This window comes from Diabrotica undecimpunctata, chromosome 2 (assembly GCF_040954645.1).
Source record: "Diabrotica undecimpunctata isolate CICGRU chromosome 2, icDiaUnde3, whole genome shotgun sequence".
Taxonomy (NCBI): Eukaryota; Metazoa; Arthropoda; class Insecta; order Coleoptera; family Chrysomelidae; genus Diabrotica; species Diabrotica undecimpunctata.
Genome location: NC_092804.1, coordinates 179870215 through 179896666, shown reverse-complemented (window position 1 = coordinate 179896666; position 26452 = coordinate 179870215). Strand labels below are relative to the sequence as shown.

General features: G+C 33.0%; 1 protein-coding gene across 1 annotated transcript in view; it reads right to left on the bottom strand.

Moving 5' to 3' along the window:
* LOC140435297 (EGFR adapter protein-like) overlaps positions 1-26452 on the bottom strand; it is a 651983-nt gene that overhangs the window by 593048 nt on the left and 32483 nt on the right. The window lies entirely within an intron of this gene.

Here is a 26452-nt window from a genome sequence, read left to right as displayed (position 1 = left end):
TAAAACCATGAACATCAGGTAGTGGCGAAGAAAAGTATCCACCAAGGCAGAATAGAAGAACGTTGTTAAGTGGGCCAAGACCCACAAAGTGTTGTAGCGCCATTAGAAGAAGAACATCAAACTTGTCATGGTGGATGGGTAATTAGTACTTTTCGATTTTTTTTATATAAAGAATGACTTCTTTATATTTTAGGCAGTGAGATGTAACTAGGCCAATAGTTCGGTGTTGGTCTAATTACACCTGAGACCATCTGTAATGGCTAGTTTAATTGGGTGTTAATAATTTTAGTCTGCTTGCTATTAAGCCATACCGGAGAAGCATATTCAGTTGCCAAATATACAAGTCTGAGAGCGAATGATCTGAGTACGGAGGTTAACGAACCTCATGTGATGCTACATAGCTTTTAGATTATATTATTTAGCGTGTTTAGTTTTGGTGTCGTTTTTTGTAGGTGTTCTTTAAATACTAAGGTTTTGTCAAGAGGTACATCAAGATATTTTGGTGCTAAATTGAGCCTGTAGTCTGTTTTGCAAGTGAACGGAGAGGTTTCTGTTGGCTTGAGCAATATGCAGATGGAAACGTTAACCTTAAATTTTTATTGAATTTTCCGAAAGTACTCTCTAAAAGTAGCAAAATTTTTTATTAAAATTGTTTCTGTAATATTCATATTATTATGTCCTACTACAATGGCCCACTCGTCAGCATATCCAAATTTTTGGGAAGTTGTCCTAGGCAGGTACACAGATTCCTACCCATTTTTTTTTTTAATTTAGAAATTACAGATAAATTACAGATACTAATATAGATTTTAAGAAATTTACGATATTAATAACAGAAAAATTAGTGCCTAATAAATTACTTAAACTGTTAGGTATGTTAAATGTACGACGAAAATTGGCAAATCTATGACATTCAATTAATCATTAGTTAACGGTTATTTGTACATTACATGTTTCACAAAGAGGTGGATCACTTTTGGACAGTAAATATGAGTGAGTAAGTCTCGTGTGTCCAATTCGTAATCTAGTTATCACCAATTGTTCTCTTCTGTTTCTGGTTGGGGGTTGCCAAGCTGTAACGTCATTTTTAATTTGCTTCAGTGATTTTTTGAGAAGATTGCCATTCGTTTTTCCACTTGCACAAAACTCGATTTTTTATAAAGGCTTTTATATCACTCGCGGTATTTCGATTCTCGGCTTTTTCTATATCGGCACATTTAGCAATTTCACTCGCGCACTGGTCCGCACTTTCGTTGCCAGCAATGCCAATGTGGGATGAAATCCATATAAATCTGATACTCCTAGAATTTTCTTGAGCCTTCATGAGTTCTAGTTTTATCAGTTTCTCAAGGGGACCTTTAGGATCAATCTGTTTAAGGGTTTGAAGGGCGCTTAGTGAGTCACTTGAGATAACAGAGTTAGGAATATTATTAGAATTTATATGCATGATAGCCTTAAACATTGCATAGAGCTCAGCGGAGAAAATCGAAAAGAAGGTTGGAAGACGAAATTGATATGTATCGCTTGGAGTAACGAATGCAGCACCTACTCCTTTATCACACTTAGATGCATCTGTAAAGATTTTATAGCAATGTTCGTAATGCTGACGGAGAATTAGATCTAGATTATTCTTAATCTCTGCGTAACAGTTAATATGTTTGTTGTATTGGGTTAGACAAGTATTTAAATTTGGAGTATTAATGATCCAAGGAGAGGGGGCCCATTACCCATTGCCTCACCGACAAACCCTTAAAAGGGTTTGTCGGTGAGGATGAAATAGATGAGTTATTTGTTAATACAGGATAGCATAAATTAGTTTGTAGGTAAGTCCTTGAAAGTAAAACAGCGGGAAATAAATAACCTGCTGATATTTGAAAGGAAGGTTGTCAGAATGATATTTGATATTTTGGACATCAACGAGATAAATTGACAGGAGAGTGAGGAAAGTGCCAAATGCTGAAATGGTGACTGTATGGTACCGAAAATATCGTCAGATATGTCAAAGCTAACCCGAATAAATGGGGAGTTTATGTAGTAAGATCAGAGAAAGATTAAGTGGTAAAGACAGTGTTTTTTGGAAGATCAGACGGTAGAAGATTAGTAAGCCGTCTCAGAAAAAGATAGAAAGATGATATTAAAGTCGATTTATCTAGGATAGTGGTACAACAATGGGAAATGGAAGCGCAATGTCGTAGAACAAGGATTACTATAGTGTACGCGGTGAAGACTCACCCCAAGTTGTAAAGCCAGTCAAGAAGAAAAAGAAAACCAGAGTCATCAATATTTGGATATGATGATAAAATATACTAAAATAAAATACAGAAAAATAACAATTAGTTTACCAAAAGTCTATTTCTTTATTGAGGAAGTCTTCTTATCTTATTTTAATTTTTACTGTGTACTCCACTATAAAGCAGAAGCCAACACAGGTATTAAATTCAGCATGTAATTAAGGGAGAAGGGCAATATCAACACTACAGAAGTGACACCGTACCCCACTTGAATACTGATGATGAACGTTATTTGTTATTAGAACCTGAAAACCAGATAAGTAGATAGGGATGTCTGGAAATGGGTTAGTGGGTTTATGAAGTGACTTTCGGTTTGTTGAAAATTTCGAACAACATTAGAACGGTGTAAGCGAAGATGAACTGTTCGGGGAATGAATATTTGATAATACAATGTTTTATTACCATTATAGGGACCAACGCAATAAGCAGTTAAATGAATTTAGAAGATTAGAAATAAAAAAAAATAAATTTTTCGAAATACTCGATCTAATCACCATTTGTAGCTACTTGGAACAATCGATTGTGAAAAAGTGACCTGTAAAGGATAATACCTTACTTTTTAATTTAAGGTCATTTAATTTTTTAAGGATTTTTATTTTCGAAATATTGCCAAATACACTCTCTATATCTAGAGCAGGGGTGGCCAACCTTTTTAAGTCGAGTGCCAATATGAGAACAAAAAAAATTTGGCGTGCCACTAAAATTTTTCGACATACTAACATTAATAATATACGGTACAATATGTATTTCTTATGTAAATTCCACATTTTTCCGTTTAGTCAAGATAGTGGAGGTTTAAAAAATAACGTAATAAGTAAAACATAACAACAAACTTACTTTATTGTTAATAAAAATAAAATAAAAACGTTAAACAAAAAAACTTAAATATTTTCTTATTATCTAAAATTCAAATTATTAAACAGTTACTTATTTAATGTGGTATTTGAACTTGTATTTTTTTAATTAATTCATCTATATTGGGATTAATTTCGGAACTAGCCAACAGAATTAGATTTTTTAAATGCATGTCAGTTAATCGTGACCGATATTTTGATTTTATTATGTTCATAATAGAGAACATTTGCTCACAAACGTACGTTGAACCAAATCTACAACAATATCTTAGAGCTAACTCGTGTAAATTAGGAAAATTGTTTGCTGGTATGAATTTCCAAAATTCAATATAATTGGGATCAGTAACAGTTGAAATAATTTCCCTATATTTGGTTTTTAGTATAGTGTGGTTCTGTAAATCAATAATTTCGATCTGTATTTCAGCTGAGTAACAATTGATATCTTGCAGAGAAATAGAAAAAGGATTTATGAAAAGGTCAACATTCATTTTGTCTTTTTGAAAATCTTCAAACCGGGTATTGAATGAACCTAGCAAAATAGATATAAGGTTTTTAAATTTGTCATAATTTGGAGTTCTACTGACCTTGTTGGCTAATTCCTGCATTAATGTGAAATGTGTCAATCTCTGTTCTCCAAAATCGTTACAAAAAAGCATAAGTTTATTCACAAAAGAAGATATATGACCAACTAGAGTAGGAAAAATACAATTTTTTCCCTGTAATCTTAAATTTAATAAATTGAAATGTCTCATAATATCAGTGAGAATAGCTAAATCCCAAAGCCAATCTTTATCATTAAGTAACGAGCACTCACTGGGTAGTTCATTGTTTTCTTGCAAATATTTTAAGACGCACTCCTTCAAGTTCCAAAACCTTTCGAGTGCATTTCCTTTGGAGAGCCAGCGCACACTGCAATGGAGAAGTAACTCTCCATCTTGCTCCGTTTCTTCCGCGAACAGTTCTCGAAATTGTCGTCGATTCAATGCCCGAGCTCGTATTTTGTTAATGCAGCGTGTTACAGGGTCAACAACAGATGGCATGTTTAGGTCCTTGGCACAAAGAGCTTCCTGGTGAATAATACAATGGTACTTAAAAACTTTTCTTCCCAAATAGTTTTCCAGTAATGTAACAAACCCCTTTAGTCTACCAACCATGCAAGGAGCTCCATCTGTACAAACACTATCTAATTTTGACCATTCAACTTTGTTGACTTCGATTACGTTTTTAAGCTGTTGAAAAATGTCCTCTCCTGTTGTTGTGACTAGTTGGCGCAAATCCAGAAGCTCTTCGGCATTTTCAAAATTATCATTGGTATAACGGACAAAAATGCTTAACTGCGCATTTTCTGTGTTGTCACAACTTTCATCCAACGCTAAAGAAAAGAATTTGCAGGATTTTAATCCACTTATAATTTGGGAAACAACATCCTGGCCCATATCATCTATACGGCGCATGACTGTATTTCGGGATAATGCAATATTATCGACCATATTTTTGATCTTTACATCTCCCACATTTTTAGCAAATATTGCCAGACTATTTTTAATTATTTCCTCTCCATCAGAGTAGGCTTTTTTCTTCCGGGCTAACAGCAGAGAAAGTTCATATGATGTTTTAACCATAGTTTCCATTTCATCACTTCTCCTCTGAAACAGTGACTGTTGGCTGGCTAGGGTTTTCTTTTTTTTTTTTTTCAATAAAGTCGGCTCGCAAATGTGAACCAATAGGATATTTGTTGCTGAAGTCCTTATGCAGTTGTTTATAATGTCGTTCCAGGTTAAATTTTTTCGGAACTGCTACAGACAATCCACATATCAAACAAACAGGCTTTGAAGTATTACGATTAGTAAATAAAAATTGTTCTTCCCAAGCAGGTTGAAAATCGCGAATTGCAATATCATCTTCGTATTTTCGTTTTGAAGTCGAAGGCTTACTCGTGGCCATATTGAACAAATACTTTTAAAATTTTAAAGAAACAATGCGCGATGACAAAATATGCACATACAACGGGGCAGTTTAAAATAAACTAAGCAAGGGTAACGCAGTCCTATTGCACATTACGACAGCTAGGATCACGTGCACCAATCGCAGCAATATCGCTCGCCAGAGGATGCAATGATGCCGCATCTATCGTAACTTCCGTAAACCTACCAAGTTTCTTCTTATTATTTTTTGTTTTTCAAGTTTTAATTTTTTTGAAAGTGTTTTAATCCAAAACGCTACGCGTGCCACTGATAGGACTCAATCGTGCCACAGAGTGGCACGCGTGCCGCGGGTTGGCCATCCCTGATCTAGAGCAACGGCTATAAACTTATTTTTGTTCTTCATGGCGTAAATAATTTCTGACTGGAATTATCTAAATTGGCTTTGTTTCCTGCAATATGTATTAGTAGCATTGTTCTAGTCTATTAAAATCTTGACGTTGTGAAGGCAGATATTGAAAGGCAATTAAATTTTTTTCAAATAAAAGATCCCTCCAATTTTTAGTGCTTCTCACACTATTTAATCTTTGCCTAGAGTTCGATTATTTTTCGTTTTCTTCAAGGTCTTTTTGATTTCTGATTTTGTTATATTGGACATTAAATCGAATATTTGGTTTAGTAGCCCAGTTTTAACTGTTTATAGTGTATTGGAGGTTGCGTATTGTTATCTTCATCTCGTGAGCTTATAACATTTGCAAATTCTTTGCTAAATTTGCTAAAGCAATCGAAGAATATTTTAGCGTATTTCATTTACCATTCGTACGTATTAAGACACTGAATTCTTCCAATTCATCTTTACGTCGCCGAACTTAATGTAATCCATTTTATAGTTTGTTTATATTTCACAAGATTCGTATTTTGTCGGTATTTTTTGATCGAAGCCTCTTTTAGAATATTCTGCGTTTCAAATAAATATTCCAGTTTATAACTTTTGTTTATACTAAGATTGTGCGAATGAATTTTAAAAGTTCGTGTTCACTCTGGGTAAGGCCGGCCGCTGTTGAAGGCGTGTTTAGTTTTATTGGAGTCGGAATTTATTTTCAAATTCGTAATCTTTTTGTTTTCCTTTTTTTGTCATGGAAATATAGTATAAAGTGACAGTAGCAGTTAAATGTGTAGTATTAAGCAGTCAATAGTTGCAGTTTAAGTGAGGTTCCAGAACTTTAGGAACAAGAATCGTTGTTTCCATCCTCGTTTTGTTTCTCCCTGGTTGTTATTCCAGGCTTTTTGGCAGTTTGGAGATGAATTTGTTCATTTTCAGAGATTTCCAATCCAGTTTCTGCTCCCAGAGGTTTTAATGGATCCAGTTCCAGACTCAGACATGCAGAGTAAAGTTTAGTGAAATTTAAGGTAACTTTTTGTGTTAAATTTTAAAGTCAAGATAGACATTAAAAAAAAATAATAATAATGTGTGTGTCTGTGTGTCATCGAATTTCCTGACTGTGGACTTAATCCATTAGCCGAACTTATTTTTGCTCTACAGATATTTATGTCACATATTACTATTAAAATAAGATTTTGTATTTTAAAGATATACCTAGATTCTATAACAATAAATGGATAATTTAATCTTCAGCTACAGTCATACAATATTACACATTTATATAGATATATCTATATCATAAAATATATTAAAAAATAATAATTGCTTTCATTATTTAAAAAGAAATTTTTTTATTTGCCATAAATTTTTTATTTGCCACAGTTTATAGCTCAGTAACATTTGTATGTTTTTATAGCATCTCCCGAGTTTATAAATGAATAGAACACATGTAAGTTTTCTTTGTTATTTTTGGTATAAATCTCTGTAACTACTAATATAGTAATTTTTGTGCCATTTTATTTTTGTAACTGTTTGTGGTGACACAACAATAAATGTTTAATTTATCTTTCTGAACCATTTTGTTTATTTTAGAAAAGTCTCCTTCTAACCCTCCTAACCCAGCCCTCCAAATAGCTTGAGGTCTTTCTTGTTGTTTTTATTTGCATTTTTGTCCAGGAGATTTATGTAAGTATCCATTTGTTTCATTTTTTTGTAGTTGCCCCAATCCAATCCCATTGCCATGCACTTGTCCACGACCCAGCTCTTCAAATAAGCCCTGAGTGCCGTTCGCACAGTATCGTTTATTTTGCTTGCCCTATCTCCACCCCAGTAACTTCTGTCCCAATTTTCAAACCCCTATAATTATACCCTACGTGGTAGGCAACTCATTTACGTTACAATCTATATAGCTTTATGTAGAGCTCTTTGACTATTGTTAACATTTCATCTCTCTTCGTAGTTTCTTTTCTTGCTCCTTTTCTTAGTTTCTTAATTTCCATTTTTCCGCTTTGTACGCTTCGTCTCAAAACTTCATGTCCTTATTTTGCTCTATTTCTTGTTTAGTTTTTTCTCCTTTCTAAGTCCATTAGAACACATATCCCCAACTCAATCCTTAAGTTTGTGTAATGTATGTATCCCAAAAATGGCAACTATTTCTCCTTACACCAACACTTCGGAAAATATTTTCTAGTTATGTATCGAGTTTACACCTGAAGAATTCCAATAAATCTGATTTGATAAATTTCAAATTAAATTCCGGGAATGTTTCCTATTGCACTTTAATTAACTGGCTGTCACACTAATTAGTAATATCAGGGGCACTTCGGTCGAGAGCGTTTTTGAGTTGAGGAGGGATAAAGAAGGTGTTTTATTAAATTTATCGATCTATTTTTCAGACTTGGATTTGAAAAGCACGGAAATAAATTAGGAAAATAACAATGAAGCTTACACGGAGATTTAAAATTGTCTTGTTAATACATATTATTACATTTTTAAGTGACTTATTTAAAAGTGTAAATCAACATCTATAAACTTCTGTAAAAATCTCGACTTTATTCGAGCGTATTCTTCACCTTTAAGTCTTATTCTTCTTTTTCTTCATAAGCAATTCTGGTTGTTAATTGGCAGATTAATACCTCTATGAAAGGTTGCCACTCTATCTTTTGCGCCGTCGTCCGATACTTCTTCTGCCGATTGGTGACTACTTATTTCTTGCTATTTTTACTACATAGGTCTCTCCCATTCTGCTTATGTGGTTATTCCATTATTTTTTTTAATTTAGTGTTCATTTATTTATGCACTGTACGTTACATTTTCTTCTAATGTCTTTACTTCTCTTTCGATCTTTTAGCGTATTTCATGTAATTCTTCTCAGTACTCTCATCTCTGTTGTTTCCAGTAGCCTTTGTGTTGTGGTTGTATCGGATCTTGTTTCTGAGGCAAATGCCATTATTGATCTTACACTGGCTTTATAAATTCTTGACTTCATCTCAGTGTTAATGTGCCATATTTGATTTTTGTACTTGATCTCTCACTTCTTTGTCCAGGTCTTTATAGCTGAACAGTGTAATTTTATTTTCATTACTTGTTCAATACTAATGCCATCAATTTCTATTTTACATCTGAGTAGTTCTTTGCTGATTACTATTGTTTTAGTTTTCTGAGATAAGACTATGATCTTCTTCTTAACGTGCCCCATCCCTAAGGACATTGACGATCATCATGGCCGATTTGACTCTGCAGCCGTTCTGAAAAGTTTTATTGACATTTTCCCACTCCATTGCCTCAGATTCTTCAGTCAGGACGTGCGTCTTCTCTCCGGTCCTCTTTTGCCTTCCACCTTTCCTTGCATGACCAGCCGCATCAATTCGTATTTCTCGTTTCTTAGTATGTGACCAGAGTAGCTCATTTTTCAAGATTATCATAGTAAATTTGTTTGCTCTTATGTTAAATCTGTTGTCCAGTCTTTGCAGATCTTCATCTTGGACTATCAATATTGCGTCGTCTGCGTAACGGAGTATTTTTATTTCTGTTTCCCATTCTGCATCCTCTTTTTTTGTTAACGTTTTTAATGAGTACTGGACTTATTTTTTCGATTTTTTCTGTTTCCCCTTTCTTCGAGTGTGGGTTTTAGGGGGAAGTCAGGGGGGGAGGAGGTGGGACACTTTTGTTAGTAAACTCAGTGCATTCTTTGGACGACTATTAAGAGATCTTATAGAAGAAAAAATTAAAGGTCAAGAATATAAAGAAAAAGCAGATCCCGTTTGGGAGTAGAAATATCATCGAAAACAAACGTCAACTAACAGATGAATACAAATGACATTTGTAGATTTGGATAATTCATATGAAACAATACCAACAATGAGCATCTAAGAAGTCTTGAAAGAAACAAACATAAATCACACTCAATACAGTTCACAACATTTGTACACTATGATAAAATCGTGAGTAAAATAAGGAAAATGTATCATGTATGCATTCTCACTGTTTGAGAAAACGGTTTTAATTGAAGTTATCCAATAGTTCAAATCAAAGTTTATACATATTTGATACAAAATAATCAAGTTTTTTAAGATAGTTAAAAGAGAAAGTGTTAAAAGAGGTTTAAAACAAGGTGATCCGCTATCAACGAATTTATTCAACTTAGTATTAGAACAAATCGTAAGAAGATCAAATATGGGCACAAACAGGACTATTTTCAATAGTAGGGACAGTGCACAGCGTACGCGGATGATATGGTGATACTATCGAGAACAAAAAAAAAAACATTTAGAAAAAGTGTTTCAGAAATTTGATGAAGAAGCAAAAAGATACAAATTAATAATAAATCAAACAAAAACGCAATATATGGAAATGAGAGGAGACAAGACAAATAATAACAAATATATCAAAATTAAAGAAGCAGAGACTGTCTATAGTTTTAAAAAAATGTCAGAATTTAAATATTTAGGAGTAATCATAACGAAGACAGGAAAAGAAAAAAAAAGAGATAGACAAAAGATTGATGAAGGGAAGCAGAGCGACAGGATCACTAAATACTTTCATCATCATCATAAGTGGCTCGACAATCCGTTGTGGATCTTGGCCTGCTCACAAAGAAGTTGCCACTCCTGTCGATTCCTGGCAACTTCCCTCCATCTTCTAACCCCTAGAATCTGTAGGTCTTCTTCCACATCATCAATCCATCTCATTCGTGGTCGTCCTCTGCTTCTTGTGCCCTCTTGTTTTTGAAAATGTTAAACTCGTCGTGTATTCGTGATCTGACATCCTAGCAATGTATCCAGCTCATCTTAGTCTCTGCACTTTAACGACTTTACTAAATACTTTACTTAAAGCAAAAAATGTGTCAAGAACAGTTAAACTGCTAGTCTACGAGATAGTACTCATCAGACTGACAGTGATGTATGCCAGTGAAACGTAGATTATGAACCAACAGGAAGAAAATAAAGTAGAGATATGGGAAAGAAGGTGCTCAGAAAAATCTTCAGAATAATAAAGATAAAAGAGAATTTTTGAATAGGCGCACAAATTAAGAAATAATGTGGATGTATGAAATACTAGCAATTACGGCAAAAATACGAGCCTAAAGAGCTAGATGCTTGGTCACATTATACAAATGCCAGAGAATTGAAATCTTAAAACATACTTAACGAGAGAGAAATGGGGAAAAGAAGAAAAGGACGTCTAAAGAAGAAATAGTTGGAAGCAGTAAAGCAAGGCTTGTCAAAAATAGGCGAGAGAAATTGGAGAGAGAAAGCAAGGGACCGAAAAAAAAATGGAGGGAAATAACCAAGTTTTTAGAAGCCAGGGGCCTGCACGACCGATAGCGCTATATATATAATTTAAGTTTAAAAATATTATTCATCTCCTCCACTACAAATGGTTACGGTATGAGATTTTATGATTTGTAAATCAAAATTTTAAGGATATTAGAAAATTTTCACTGAAAAAGCTTTCCAGAAAATGGCATTATCATCAAAAAAGACGTTTTCCAGATTAAAATCAACTCTCGAACATTGCGCTACGTCGACACTGTTATATATTTTCCTTGTCAGAGTACAACACACAACCTGAAATTAAGTATGCCAAAACAAAAGGTGGTGTAATCTTTATCCCCGCGTTTTTTCATCCCCTGCCGAGGAAATTAAAACTGTGTCACATTCTGAGGGGTTACGGAATGATTTATTCATGTGACCCATTTTTATAAAATGAATATTGCGGAGTATAATATAGTAAAAAGGTAAATAAAGTCTATGTTTTGATTATATCAAGTAAATTAAATGTAAATATGAAAGATGTTTGGTAAATGAGATGTTTTAGTGCTATATCAACGTTGGAATTAATCAAAACATAATTAAACTGAAGTGAAGTAAACAATAAAGTTTATATGCAATGTTTGTTGCTTATGTTGACTACACTGCTCCAAGAAATACCGCACCAACTAATATTTTAAGAAAATTATTAACAAATTTAAATAACGTGTACAGCAGGGGTGCTCAGACTTGTGATGTCTGCGGTCTAGCACAAAATATTCAAAAGACAAGCGATCGACTACCGACTACTACAACTAGGCTGAAGCCTATTTATGAAACATAACCTATAATCTTTTTTATTGGTCGATCTTTAATTGATTACTAAAAATGGACAGAAATCTTGAAGTTTGTTAGAAATTATTTTGCATATTATTACATTCACTACGACACTGAAGCATTTGTATAAACCAAGGACCTAATAGAACAATGTAATGTAACAATTGTCTTACAATGCAGCAGACTGCTGCCTTCAAAACATGAGTGATCATCTGTACATATTTTAAATGATCCTGTAGCGCTGTTAATAATTATTCTTTAGCCCACATATATAACTGGACAGTATCAATGATATCGGTGGACTCATCAAACTGCAAAGAAAAGTATATAGGTTCTATAATATCACTTTTCAGTTGGGTTTCCAAATTTTTGTTCATGATCTCGATTCATCTGGTGACAGTCAAACAGATAAACTGGACCTCTTTGATAGCAGATATTATCTGTCTTTGATTTTTAAAAATCATCAAATAATATATTAGCTGCTTTAATAAATGCAAAAAGAAGTATTTGTTGCAGCTGATAATTGCTCCCCTAAATTGCTCCCTGTTCAAAATACTTTTCAAATCTTAAAATTTTCATTTTCATAACTCACTCTTTGGCGGAAAATCATTTTCATACCTTTTATGCAGGGTTTTATAATACCTTTCTAGGCTAAAAATTTTCTAAAATAAGTTTCCACGTTTGAGCAGTGCCAGTAAAGATCGAAAAATAAGCCAAACGCACTTATCCCTAAAAATATAACAAATAAAAATTCTTCTCAATCAATCTAAAAATGTTTTACTTTTTTTCATCCCACTTATTTTGCGTTTTAAATATTACCGTTTTACATAGAACTTTTACTTATCGTAACTAAATAGAGACTGACATAATGCTCCGTTTACATAAGCTTATTATACATGAACAGACATTCGAGAAGCATTGGTAACATTCGCCGAACGTTGCATTGCCTCAGATGTCTGGAATTTTTTAAGCAGGGCCTGATTAATTTAGAAATACTTTCGAGAATTATTTCCAGGAGCTGTTGCGATCAACCGGTCAATCGCGATCGACCGTTTGGGCATCACTGGTATACAGTATTTTACTAAATTTTTAAAGTTCCCTGAATAATATTTGTTTTAACAACAAAAGACGTTTAAAACGGTGCTGATCATTATGTGTTGTTAAGTTTTTTATTTTTACCAATATTTTTTGTTCAATTCGAGTTCAAGCAAATCGACTTTTAAGTAAGTTTAAGGTTTGGTTTACGCGTTTAGAAATTCTTTTATGTAAGCTATTAAGATGCACTGAGATTCTAGAAAAGAAACCACTTGAGAATGTACATAAGTCGTTGTATTACTCAAAGAAGATTTTAGTTGTTTAACCAAGAGATAAAATTATAATAATTGAACGATACAGGTTAACCGATGAAAATTTCAGAAGAGCTGTGAACGACAATTTCGTTTGTTAAAGCTTTTTGCTCTAAGACAACGGTTTGTAACAACCCGACAATTGCAACAAGTCTGAGCTTAAAAACAAAAGTGGCATCCCAATAAGTCTAGAAACAGTTCGGCAACACCTTATACAAGAAAATTGGCTTCTTCACACTGCTGCCTGAGGTTCAACTTTAACCACAGCTCATCTAAGATCATGGTTAAATTTTGAAATGTAGCATGTGCATTGACAAGAAGCCGATTGGGAACAAGTTCTGTGAGTACTGATCACTAGTGATCACTATATATATTAAATATTCTTCAGGATCATATTGTGCCTTTTGTCCCTTATATTGACTAACATTTTTTATTAATGCACGATAAAACTAAAAATCATGCAACCCGATTAGTTTAAAACTAGCTTCTGAAAGTTGGCATTAAAATCTTCAATTGGCCAGCACATAGTCTTGACCTGAATCCAATAGAACATGTCAGGGATATGCGTAAGTAATCACGACTAAAACTGAACCGGCATAACAACTTGGAGACTTAGGGCGAATTCTGGTTGAACTTTGTAATGGCCTCGGCCAAAATAGCGTTTAAAATCTTATTTTGAGCATAAAGCGCAGATGTGAAGGCAGGATTGGAAGCAGAGGTGGAAATATCTAAGTGTTATCCGTGTCGTCACATGCAGTAATATTCTGTGATATATACCTATTAGGCAAAAAATATTTTCAGTATTTTTTTTTTGTTTCTACTGTACTACTAAGTATTTGCTGTTGTATATTCATAAAAAAATTTATTGCTTGTTTTATAATGTCAATACAACAACAATATATATATATATATATATATATATATATATATATATATATATATATATATATATATATATATATATATATATATATATATATATATATTGTTGTGATCTGCTTTATGATGTTTTATTATTAATTAACACTAATTTAATTAATCCAATTATTTAATTAATTAATTCACTAATTTATGCAGAGTCATACAAATCAATTACTATTTAATATTCTCAGGGTGCCTTCTTAATTTTACTTTAATCAGTTTACTTTATATATCTCTTCTAGTGGGTCAGTATCTCCTAGTTGCTCATAATCGGGATAGAACAGGAAACGGAACTAACATTAAAACAATATAAATATGCACAGAAATTATTATTTATTTTCAATAAGCAATACGATGACTATTAATAAATAACTTTTGTGGGCAATTATCTTTCCCAACAAACTCCTATACTCTAAATTTAATTTTAATTACAAACTATCTATTGATCTGTTTTATAATAATATCTACAAAAAAAAATGACCATATAAAAATATAATTTATTCACAAAAAAATAACTCTTTGAAACTTGGAATCTTAGTTCGTATGTTTATATTTGATTTTATCTTTAGAATATCTTAGAGGTTTTCTTTCATTCAAATTATTTGACTGACCTTTATTTTTTTACACCAATGATGTCTGCTCTCGATCAAACCACAGTTCCTTCCTTGATTGATTATGTCCGGCTACCATCAAATCTTTCCAGTTCTCAGCATCGATCCAAACCGCATACCAGCAAACTACTCCTCCGAAAACACAAGCCCAAGCCTCTTTTGACCGGTACTCTTTATTCACAAATTCTCCTTTCTTTCTCAATTATATCTCGTGGACTATGCAGACTCAAAAGAGGTATTAATCTTCTCGATTTTGATCTGCTCTCAGCTTCCACCTTTTTCACTAACACACGAAAACACTGGTACTCAGATTGACTACCTGAAAAACACGTCTTCTTCTCTGGTCTGCCGGTAACATAATAATCTTTTCAATCTTCCCAGACAACCTTCTCCACTCTCTCATTCCCCATCATTCCTTTTTAACCAATCATAAGCATTTATCTTTCCCACTTATTTCCGATTTAGAAAATTTCCAACATAATATTTAAAACAAATAAATTACTTTCACTCAAATTACTTTTCAGAAACCATTAACAATTTTGCCTTTTTCAACAGAAATAAGCTTCCAAATTCTTGTTATCTCATATCTAAATCTAATTCTTATTTACTTTCGAAAAATGTCCACCGCAAAATACAATTACAAAGTTTATTCCTTAAATATATAATTATACGGGTTCCATTGTCCTTTTACTATTCACTCAGTCTTTCAAGGAAAAACTGTTCCGTCACGGAAACAATGTCTTCTCTTATTCTAACTATTACAAATAAGTACAGGGTTGTATTTTAACTTATATGCCCGCGGTATATTAAAATAATAAAAAAATTCTTTATTCTATTTCTGATCGATAAACTGATCCATAACAATATATATATATATATATATATATATATATATATATATATATATATACATATATATATATATATATATATATATATATATATATATATATATATATATATATATATATATATATATATATATATATATTAAATAACTCGTGTTTAGCTCCCAACTGTTCTATATCCCTGCATTGTTCCGTTGTCCTATTTTTCTTTGCTTGTCTAATCTCAGACCTAATTACTTTTTCTTTTTTTTTTTTTCATTTCGGCTACAATTGGTGCTACCAGTTGGTGGTGCTTGGTGCTTATCCTTGAACATCGACGTCATCGTCTTCAAAAGTGCCGACAACGATCAGTTTCGACCCAGTAATGGAATGATAATGCATGATGGCCAAGCTACGGTCCAAATTCAACGTGTTAAAAGATAAAATCCACGTTTTTTGTCAAGTAAAGAGTTGAAAAAGATCTAAAATTGATCATCTGATATGAGGTACAAGAAAACAATTAACTACGAAGTATTACTAAAAAAAAGTAAGAAAACACAGCATATAAAGAAGACGGATAAAGTGGTTCTGAAATATTAGGAAAGAGTTTAACTGCTCATCCAACGAGCTCTGAAAGATCCCCAGGCAACAAAATACCTTGATGATTGCCAACCGTCGCAGGAAGTTGGCACCTTAAAAAAAAGAAGAATGCAATGCAAAAAACTATGTGAACTCTATACGTACTATCAATTAAGATTCCATCTGTAATAATATTTCCAGATACCACATGTTAAATTTTTCACATGCGAAAAATTATGTCATTTTTTGCTGTGTTAATTCTTATGTTTTCACCTTAATTTTAAAATCATTACCCTACGACAAACCTTCCTTGTCCCACTTCAACCCCACTCCTTTAAAATAGAGACAGTTTTAAAATAGCAAACGTAAAGACTCTCTCTTGGCTGTTGACTATCGTTAGCAACATTTGTACACTTTCTACTGTTGATTGCCACTAGCAACAGACGCGCTCTCTCTACTGTTGACCGCCGCTAGCAACAGACGTGCTCTTTTGACTGTTGAATTTTGCTAGTAACAGACGTCCTCTCTCTCGACTGTTGATTGCCGCTAGTAACAGACATTCTCTCACATAAATACGCGAATAATACCGCGAATCCTGACACAACAAACGCAAATGTGCTCTATCTCGTAATCTTAGTGTAAGGGCCGCGAGACACGTGTTTAAAAACCGGTAAAGACAGCTCCCCCCGTACGAGGTAAAACCGCAAGTAAAAGCTTATAAATACCGCGAGTGTGTCTGTAACAGAAGTACTTTTTATAAACTTGATTTGGCTAGTACCTGTATAACCCTTACTATCTATCCTAATTATTTTGAACCAACCCTATGTAATACAGTTCTCATATACTGAAATTATATTAATAATTTACATACACGTACACACATATGTACTTTTTTTTTTGTACACTACAGATTACTACAGAGAAATTTCTATTAATTCCAACCGAATTTTATCCTGTACTAAAATTCTGCAATTTTGGCCATTAAAACTTTCTCTCAACTTTTTTTACCTAACATATTTCATGTTAATCGCTAGAGGGCATTGAAACTTTTGATACTTTTTAGTTTCCGCAGATAGCGGAACACGATCTAGTTTCAATTGTTCTAACACGTCACCTACTTTTATTCACGTAGTTCGAAAAGTTGGTATCTCTCCTGTACACGATGGTTGTTCTCACAGTTGTTAAAACTATTCCGTTTCTGAGTTACGGGAATTTTGAATATAGTTTCTGGTATTTTTTGTTGAATAATTGGTACGTAACGGCAATTTTTTTTGACAAAAGGTTTTATTTTTTAAATAATCTGTTGATCGTTCTACATACTTCTTGTAATGCTAATCCATTCCTGATGTCGGTGATTTGACTTTGTTTACAAATACTTGAAACATACTTCCGGTTGTCGCATTCAATCAAGTTCTTATGTTATAAAACCAGAAAATGGCTTGTTTAAAAGTAGTTTACTTAAGCTTGATCTGGGATTTACTATCCGTTGTTTTATTACTATAGAATGATCCCACACGCTATTTACATTGTACCCGAATATATATAGCTCTAGGTTTTTTCAACATGTTGAATGTTCATCAACGGCTGCATATTTTATGTTGGGTTGACATGCTTTATTGCCTGATGTCTTTTGGTAGTTTATAAAACATATATACATATAAACATGACAGTTAAAGTCTTGGCATCTTTGAAATAGAACCTGAGGAATATGTGTGGTTTCTCGTGTACATGAAGCGTCATAAAATTTAAACTGTGTGCGTGTTACATATTCATTACAATTTTTTGTAGATGCTACTGTTGAGTTACTTTAAGAAATGTCCTCAGTAGCTGGCTTAAAAACTCAATTTCTAGAGTGGCCACATTGTAATAAACTTAATCTTATGATATTTCAAATTTGAAGAGTTTGGTAAATTACTGGTGAGAAATTAACAGAAGTTGTGGTACAAGTAGGAGAGAAAGTGCTAGCAAAAACATGTGGTAAACTACTACTGGTACTAGAGAGCCTCCTATTAATAAGGAAAATTGGTCCTGAAATGATTAAGTGCCACAGAAAGTTAGGAAGACGAAAGAGGCTATTAAGAGGTATGACAAAAGAAGCTAGTAAGAGGCCCTTCTCTCTTTAACAGGTGTAAAAAAGAGGAAGATAAGGATGTATACAAAGTAGCAAAGAGGGAAGAAAAACGCGTTTTAGATAGTGCTAAGGAAATATCGTCTATACATAATGTATGAATAGTTGGAAACTACCGATGGGATGACAAGTTTATATAGTATTGCTAAAGTAAGAGGCAAGTCATAAGAGTGCATATATTATATGAGTATGTTTAGATCATGTGTTGAAATAAAGCAAAGATAACATGATAAAGAATGGAAAAGCCTGATAGAATACCTATGGAGGTTTGGAAAGCTAAAGGAGAGATGTAACTGACATTAAAAAATCACCGGTGGCTTCAAGCGTTATTTCTAAAAGAACTATTTATTCTACACAAAAAGTGTCAATAAACATTTTTGTTCATAATTACCTCAGTTACATTTTTTAATTAAAATTTTTTGAAGTTATACTTCTATACGCGCGCTCCACGTTGTAAATTTGTATGGTAGTGAATCTGTGAAATCATTACATATGTAAGATAATGAGTAAGAGAGAGACAGAAGATATATTTTCTCTCTCTTCCTCTCTCGAATATAAAAATGTTACTTTTGTATATGTATTTAATATTATTCTTCTTGCAGTACCGTCTCAGCAATTTTTACTTTGTTGGCTGCAGCTCTGAACAACTGTATTGAACTGCACCCGTACCACTCCCTTAAATTTCGCAACCAGGAAATCCTCCTACGTCCCACATTTCTCTTTCCCGAGATTTTTCCTTGGATTATGAGTCTAAGCAGAGAGTATATATATACATATAATATTATATATATAATAAAATATTTATTAATATTATTATTTATGTGATATGTTTTGTATTATTTATTAAATGTTCATAATTATATTAGTCTTTTGTATTTCAAAATAAAAATCTCAATAAATCACTGTATGGCCCAGAACTGTCAATTTTGAAATACGTTTGTATCATGTCCTCGACAGTATAGTAGTCAGTATCCCAGCCTGTCACGCGGGAGACCGGGGTTCGATTCCCAGTCGGGGAGGACTTTTTTATTAATATTATTACATGGTAAACTAAACACATGCGTAAGTAGTTATGTATATTATTGTCATTTTTAAATACGTATGAATATTGCATTTTAGTTTGTATTGTATTATTATATTGAATTATGTTGCAGTGTATTCTATTGTATTTATATATTAATAACATAATAAACAATAAATTTTACGTGCAAATGTAAATGTGTAAATTTTTAGTATGTGTAAAAAAATTTTTGCATTCAACTCCTTTCATACATATATGAAAATAAAAATATACATTTTCATCAAAATATTGATTCAATCCTTCATTTACTATACTCCTATTACAGGTCAAATGTTGTTTAATTGTTACTATGTATTTGTAACTATTAATTGTTAGTAAGTTGTTATTAATTCTGTTTCTCTTTCTGCTATGTCTTACTTATAGCATTACATATGTAATGATTGTGCAGATTGACTCCCAAATAAATTTGTAACGGCGAATGCGTGTATAGAAGTATAACATCTACCGGCAGTCCCACTGGACTGCCACACCCGTTTTTTTTTACAGCAAACAGATTCTTAACAAATCGATTTTTTCCGTTTCTCTCTCTATAAGGGGGCGTTTTTGGGAAGAAGCTAGGGGTAGGAGTGGTAAAATTTTTGCATCTTTGTTGAGATTAGCAAAAACATTTGATGACTTTTTGACCAATTCAGTTTACTTGGTTGGTTTAATACAGTATAGCACAAAATAAACAGTACTGAACTTGTAATTATTTTATTTTTTTAAATACATATTGTTGTCACTTTATAACATATTCTAAATGAGCTCTTCTCTCTCAAGACACACTTCATACCGATATTCCAGATTTCTCGTAATGTTATGGAATAAACGTTGTCTCAAGCTTGCGAAGAAGGCTTTAACGGCATCCTTTAACTCACTGATGGTTTGTGGTACCCGTTTAAAAACGGCAGTATTAGGTATGCCCCAAATGTATGCGTTTGGAGATGTTAAGTCTGGAGAATGTGCAGGATAGGGGAAGTCAGTAAATCGTGAAATGAATTTGTTTGGAAAATGTCCTTGAAGAAATTGACGAACTGCGACAGCAGATTGTGAACTGTAGTAGAGGGTCATAACTATTAAATACCTGTAGAAATGTAGTTTTTTTTTATCAAAATTTCGTGTTTACACAATCAAAAGCTTTGGCATAGTCACAAAAACCAGTGACAGTGTAAAGATGATTGTTTTGTGCTCGACAGACCTCATGTAATACAGAAAATACAGCATCACTGGTAAATTTATTGGATAAAAAGCCGAACTGACTTGGTAATAAAATTATGTTTCCAACAAGAAAGGACGTAAGTCAGGCTTTTAAAATAGCACCAGTAGTAAGGCAATAGGTCTATAAATAGTTATTAAATAAATAAATACATTATAAATACAATAAAAACATTTGTAACGTTATAAACGTCACATCTCTATTAATTTATATTTTAATAATTATTTCATTTTAATTTCTTTATTAATTTATTAATTTCTTTATCTTCAGTTTAATTTTTACTATTTTTTTATTTATAAAAATAGTTGGCGCCCCTGTTTTTCTCTTCTTCCTCTTTCTTTATTTTCTCTCTTTCTGTCCCATAGAATAAATATTTGCCCTCTCACTTTTGTTCGGCAGACTATTCTGTTCTGTGTTGACTGACAAGCTAGTTTCATGATATCTATAGAAACATTCTATGACATCTGTGCTAACTTCATTCAGTCTCCCACTTTCTGTCAAAACAACTTTTCTGTAGTGGGATTATTTTTTTGCCTCTTTTTGAAATTTATAAAAGAAGGCAAAAATTAATATAAGACTCATTTGTATAGTCTACAAATTCTGTTGGGGTAAGTACTTTCATTGTGATATTTATTCTATAATTCTGACCACATTTCCAATATTTCTAACCTTACTTTCTTTCGAAAGCACGTTTTTTTTCTGATATATGCATTAGGACTCTTTAACAGAATTTAACTAAGTAGTAACATTCATATTTCATTTTATCCTTGCCATATGCTATTTTTTTAAGTGTAATTTTGTAAGATGGCAAGGAAGTTAAACCTTTATTTTTGATGTGTTTCTAATGCATGTTGTTTCTTATCCTTTTAGTTTACTGGACAGTTTATTTTTATTGGACATATCAAAACTTTACTGGACAGTTTATTTTTATTGGACATATCAAAACCTTACTGGACATATCGAAATTTTATTGGTCTTATTGGCATATTTGGACATACAGCCACGTGTGACTGCAGCTCTCCAGAAGCCACAACTTCTAATTCCACAACTTCTAATTGGAGGATCCAACAGCTAGAACACACAAGCCGCCCATCGAAGCAATAAGTAACACTTATAACTGTTAAGCTTTGGCAGGGTTAATTATTGTTTTTTTTTATTGATTTAAATAAATATGATTGGTTAAAATTTGTCTTATTTGCTATCAACTGAGAACTCAGGTTCAATCCCTAGTTTAAGACAAGACGAACTCACACTTGAGATACTGAGCTAGGCAGGGTATAGACGATAAGCTCCCATGGTTGATTGAGGTATTATTTTTACAATAGTATTTCAATTCTCTTTGGTAGTCTTATCGTTACACATTGGCGCCCAACCGTACTTGTTTTATTCAGGGAGTTGTGCTCTGGGTTTTTGGTTTCGTGGCAAATAACAAACTTTAATAAATACTTTATTATTTATTTTTTTTTGTGTGTTCATATTATCATTATTTGCAGTTAATTTTAATATTTCCATATTTTTGACTGTTTTTATATATTTTCACATGTTGGGTTAAAAAGTATTACCATTTTTATATATTTCAGCATATATATTTTATACTCAGATATTTTTATATGTTTTTTTTTGATGGAAATGGAAATTCGATTTTTCACCACCCTTATAAAAAGGAATAATTATAGCTGTCTTTTGGCACTATGGAAATATACCTTTTTCAATGGAGTCATTAATTAGTGAGACCAGGACTTCCAACACATTTTTTGGAAGATTTAAGAACATTTTTATGAATAGTCCATCAGTAATACATGAAGATTGCCGTTTGTTAGTACTTGTTTGGACGTAGATTGTTTGGATCAGTTCAGAATTATTAACTGGTCTTATAAAGAATAAATTCGAGACAGTTTTTGAATAAGGGAGATAGGAAATAGGATCTTGTTGTGTTTTCTATCTTCTTTATTCTGAATTGGTTGATCTACTAATAACCTTGTAGTAATGTTAAAAATATCACGATACTGAAAAAAAAATTTTAATAGCCAAAAGTAAAAAAAATACTGTTAACAAAAAATAGAAGTAAAAATAAGACGGTTCTCAATTAAACACGAAAGTGATCGACTTATTTTAATTTAATTTTCAGAAAATCCAATAAATAATGCCAAATATCAGGGTGAACTATTTGAGTGGGTAACTTTAAATTATCGATAATGTATGTATTTTTCATTTAAAATATATAACTGACCCCTGTTACTGTTAAACCAAATCAAAACCGTTTTTTAATCTATTTTTACCCCTCCGTGCACAATTATTTTATAAATTAACGCGTGCAAGCCGCACACAAATGATTTAAAATAATGAATGAGTTTTATAATTCACGGTATTTACTAACATGAGTTAACATTTTCGGTCTGTTGGCTAAATATTAATTAATTCTATTAATTACTGGCATTTCTACCAGCTCGCTTTAATTAAATACCTGTTTTAAATATTTATTTCATTATTTTTAATGACTCGGCCTCATATTGACTTTTATATTACCACTCGTACAGGTGAAATTGCAATGTATTTTTAATATTTGTGTACAATATAGAATTACGTGGATAGCTGGGTAAATTTATCAATATTGAAAAGTTATGCATCAAAGACCATTGCTGTTTTAATTATTATTTTTTATATTATGTGTAGGTAGATGAAAAAAATATAACAACTACGGGAAATAATATTATTGTACCTTTTTAGTGATATGGCGCAGTCAACAGGAAAAAACAGTACAATGAAATTGTTTTTACTTTATTTCGTTTTGAGAACTACACGCCGTGTTGTGATTTCACTTTTTGTATTTAAAATAGTGTAAAAGGTTCTTTAACCCATGAAGGACTGGAGTTGCCATATGGCAACACTGGTATTGACGTACGAATCTTATTATTTTGAGGTTATGTTAGTTTGTTTTGTTTCCAAGAACGTGCCGGTCTGCAGAAAATAAGTGATTTGAAGATATACACCTAACAAAAACTTAATTCGTTGGTGTTTGTGAGATTTTATAGTCACCGTTTTTGATAGTTGTAAAAATGGATATAAGATTTGTGTAAGTAGCTCAATTTGTCAATTACTTCTGAATAACTATTACATCTAAGTGGCTAAAGTAACAATTATGCTCTAATAGAAAGGTCATTTTCCCTCTGTGAATATTTGACAACCCTTGAAAAATAGCGATCTTTTACAATATTTTGTTTTTATTCATCGCGTTGCCATATGGCAACGCTAGTATCCACAGGCATCTTGTTTTTTCAGGCGGGGTTTCTCTCTACAAGAAGCTTTGAACATGGTTTACGAAGATGACGTCAACGTTAGAAATATTTATGTTGAGCCCCCAAATATTGGAGACCTCACTGATGAAGATTCTGGCGAGGAGGATGGGGGAGGATTCATCGACAATCTGTCTAGAAAACAGCTGGAAGCAAATGTTGAGGTGCAAATGTATGGCGAAGAAGCAGACAAGGAGGATGACGACATCGAAGAAGATGCAGTTCAAGCGATGGATATTTCCCAGGAAAGCAGCGGAAGTTTCATCCCACAAACTACCTCTCAAGTGAAGAAAATTGAATACGAGTCCCTAAATTGGACAACGGGTGATTTGGTCGACAATGCCGCTAGTTTCCCAGAATATAGCTACGAACCATTCAATACGTTGACATCTGTCGAGATGTTTGAATTATTTTTCGACGAGGATATAATTAGTTACATTCTCAACCAATGCATGAGTTATGCACTACAGAAGAACTTTCCCGACCCCAAAATTTCCGCAGGAGAAATGAGGTGTTTCTTTGCCATTTTGATTCTGTCGGGGTATAATTGGCTCCCGGGAAAAAAATTTTACTGGGATATGAAAGGCGATATGGGTAATGCAATGGTCATAAACGCTATGCGAAGAGATCGGTTCCTTACAATTTGGCGTTTTTTCCACCTTGCAAATAATGAAGCCATCGATAAAAGGGACAAATATTACAAGATCAGACCCTTAGCTGACTATTTACAGAAAAAATATAAAGAATATTACGTCCCTGAAGGCGAATTAAATTACGACGAATCTAAGGTGAAATACTTTGGATGCCACTCATGTAAACAGTTCATAAAAGGAAAGCCGATTCGTTTCGGTTACAAAGTTTGGTGCCTCAACACTAAAAGTGGGTATCTTGTAAGCTTCAACATATACCAAGGAACCGATCCCAAAGCAAATAATCATTATTATAAAGTTTTTGGAGCATGTGCGGCTCCATTCGTCACAATGTTCGATGAACTGCCCAATGATAAATCAAGATTACCCTACAAATTTTTCTGCGACAATTTATTTACGAGCCTCCACCTTTTGAAATATATAAAGGATCGTGGCTATAGCCTTACCGGAACAATACGGGAAAATCGCATTCCCAAAAACTGCCCTATAGAATCGAAAGCTAATATGCAGAAACGCAAAAGGGGTGATGTAGGGTCGATTCTCGAGAGAGAAACTGGTATTATAGTTGTAAGATGGTTGGATAACAGCGTCGTAAGTGTAGCGTCAACATGTTATGGGGTGGAACCACAATCGCTCGTGAAAAGATATTCACAAGCTGAAAAGAAAATCATCCAGGTTCAAAGTCCATGCCTGATTGGTAAATATAATAATGCAATGGGGGGGCACCGACCTAATGGACGAAAATATAAACCGCTTTAGAATAGGAATGAGGGCAAAAAAATGGTACTGGAGCTTGATTACCTGGATGCTAGATGCGACTATACAAAATGCGTAGGTGCTACATAAAAAATCCGGCAACAAGTTGACACAGTTAGAGTTTAGGCGTGAAATTGTACAAGCCTATCTGACCAAATACGGAGTGCCTGCAAAACAAGGTGGCCGACCGTCTAGTTCACTCTCAAGTCGTTCCTTTCATAGAGTATCTGATGATATTAGATACGATGGAGTTGGGCATTTACTGGAACCAGTACCAAATAAAAAGAAAATTAGGTGTGCAGGTGAAGAATGCAGGTCGATCATGAGAACAAGATGCGCCAAATGTGAAGTAGGTTTGTGCACAAAGTGTAATGTTAAATTTCATACACAGCTATAGAAAGTTTTTTGCCGATAATCTCTCAATTTCATAGAATATTTTTTACTTTTATTTCATTCGGTTAATGTAGCCATAGGAACCTAGCGTTGCCATTTGGCAACAGGCAATATTTTTAGGTTTTAATATATTTAATAATTATTTTTGTCTTTTTCTAAGTAAGTTTTGCCCATTCATAAGAGTTATTTGTATTATTTATGTAAAATAAAGATTTTCGAAAACTTCGTCCTTCATGGGTTAATTATAGTAACAGAAAATAAGCTAATTTTCAATTATTTATTAGCAGGCTACGATATGTTTACCTACTTGAATTTTTAACATTAAATTTCTGAACGAGTTTCAATGAGGCAATGAAGCAATAAGCCTACCAATTTCCCGCGGCAAGATGAATCGCTATAAAACGTTTTGCATTTGATTCAGAAAAACGTCAGAAAAGTTTGTGAACAAAATCCATGGCGGTAAAATAAAAATTGAATTTTGTGCATAAGGAAAAATGGATTTTCAAAGTGAACAGAAACTCGTAAAATATCGGCACGAATAAGTTTAATTTTGTTACTAGTGGCTTGTCGAGGTTTCTAAACACATTAATAAGGACGATATTCCTCAAGATATCTGATGCTAGGAGCGAACTCTTTTCCTGGACTTTTATGTTATTTTAATTCGAAATCACTGGAAAGTTATTACTTGGAGATTTTCGAAATCGCTGAACACGAACATTACGACGGCGATTGTCCTTGAGTTACCTGGACATCATCTTCTAAAGTTTTATAATATTTTATTTGAAATAATTTAAAATTCAATACACAGGATTTTTTGTTTTATGCTAAACACGAAATTATGACGAAGATGGTCTCCAAGGTATCTGGTGGCCAGGGTGGACCTCGTCTCCTGAATTTATGTTAATTTGTTATATAAAATTAACATTTTGTTTATCAAATAAAAAATATGATTACCAAATAATCATATCATTTAAATTTATTTCTTATTTATCTTCTTCTGTATCAGATAATTGAATTTATTCATGTTTCTTTATATTCGGGCAATTGAAAAAATTGCGCAATATGATAAATTCATATTCAGAAAGTAATGAAACCCTATCTCATTCCACACGTAAACGTTATCCAAAACCCGAA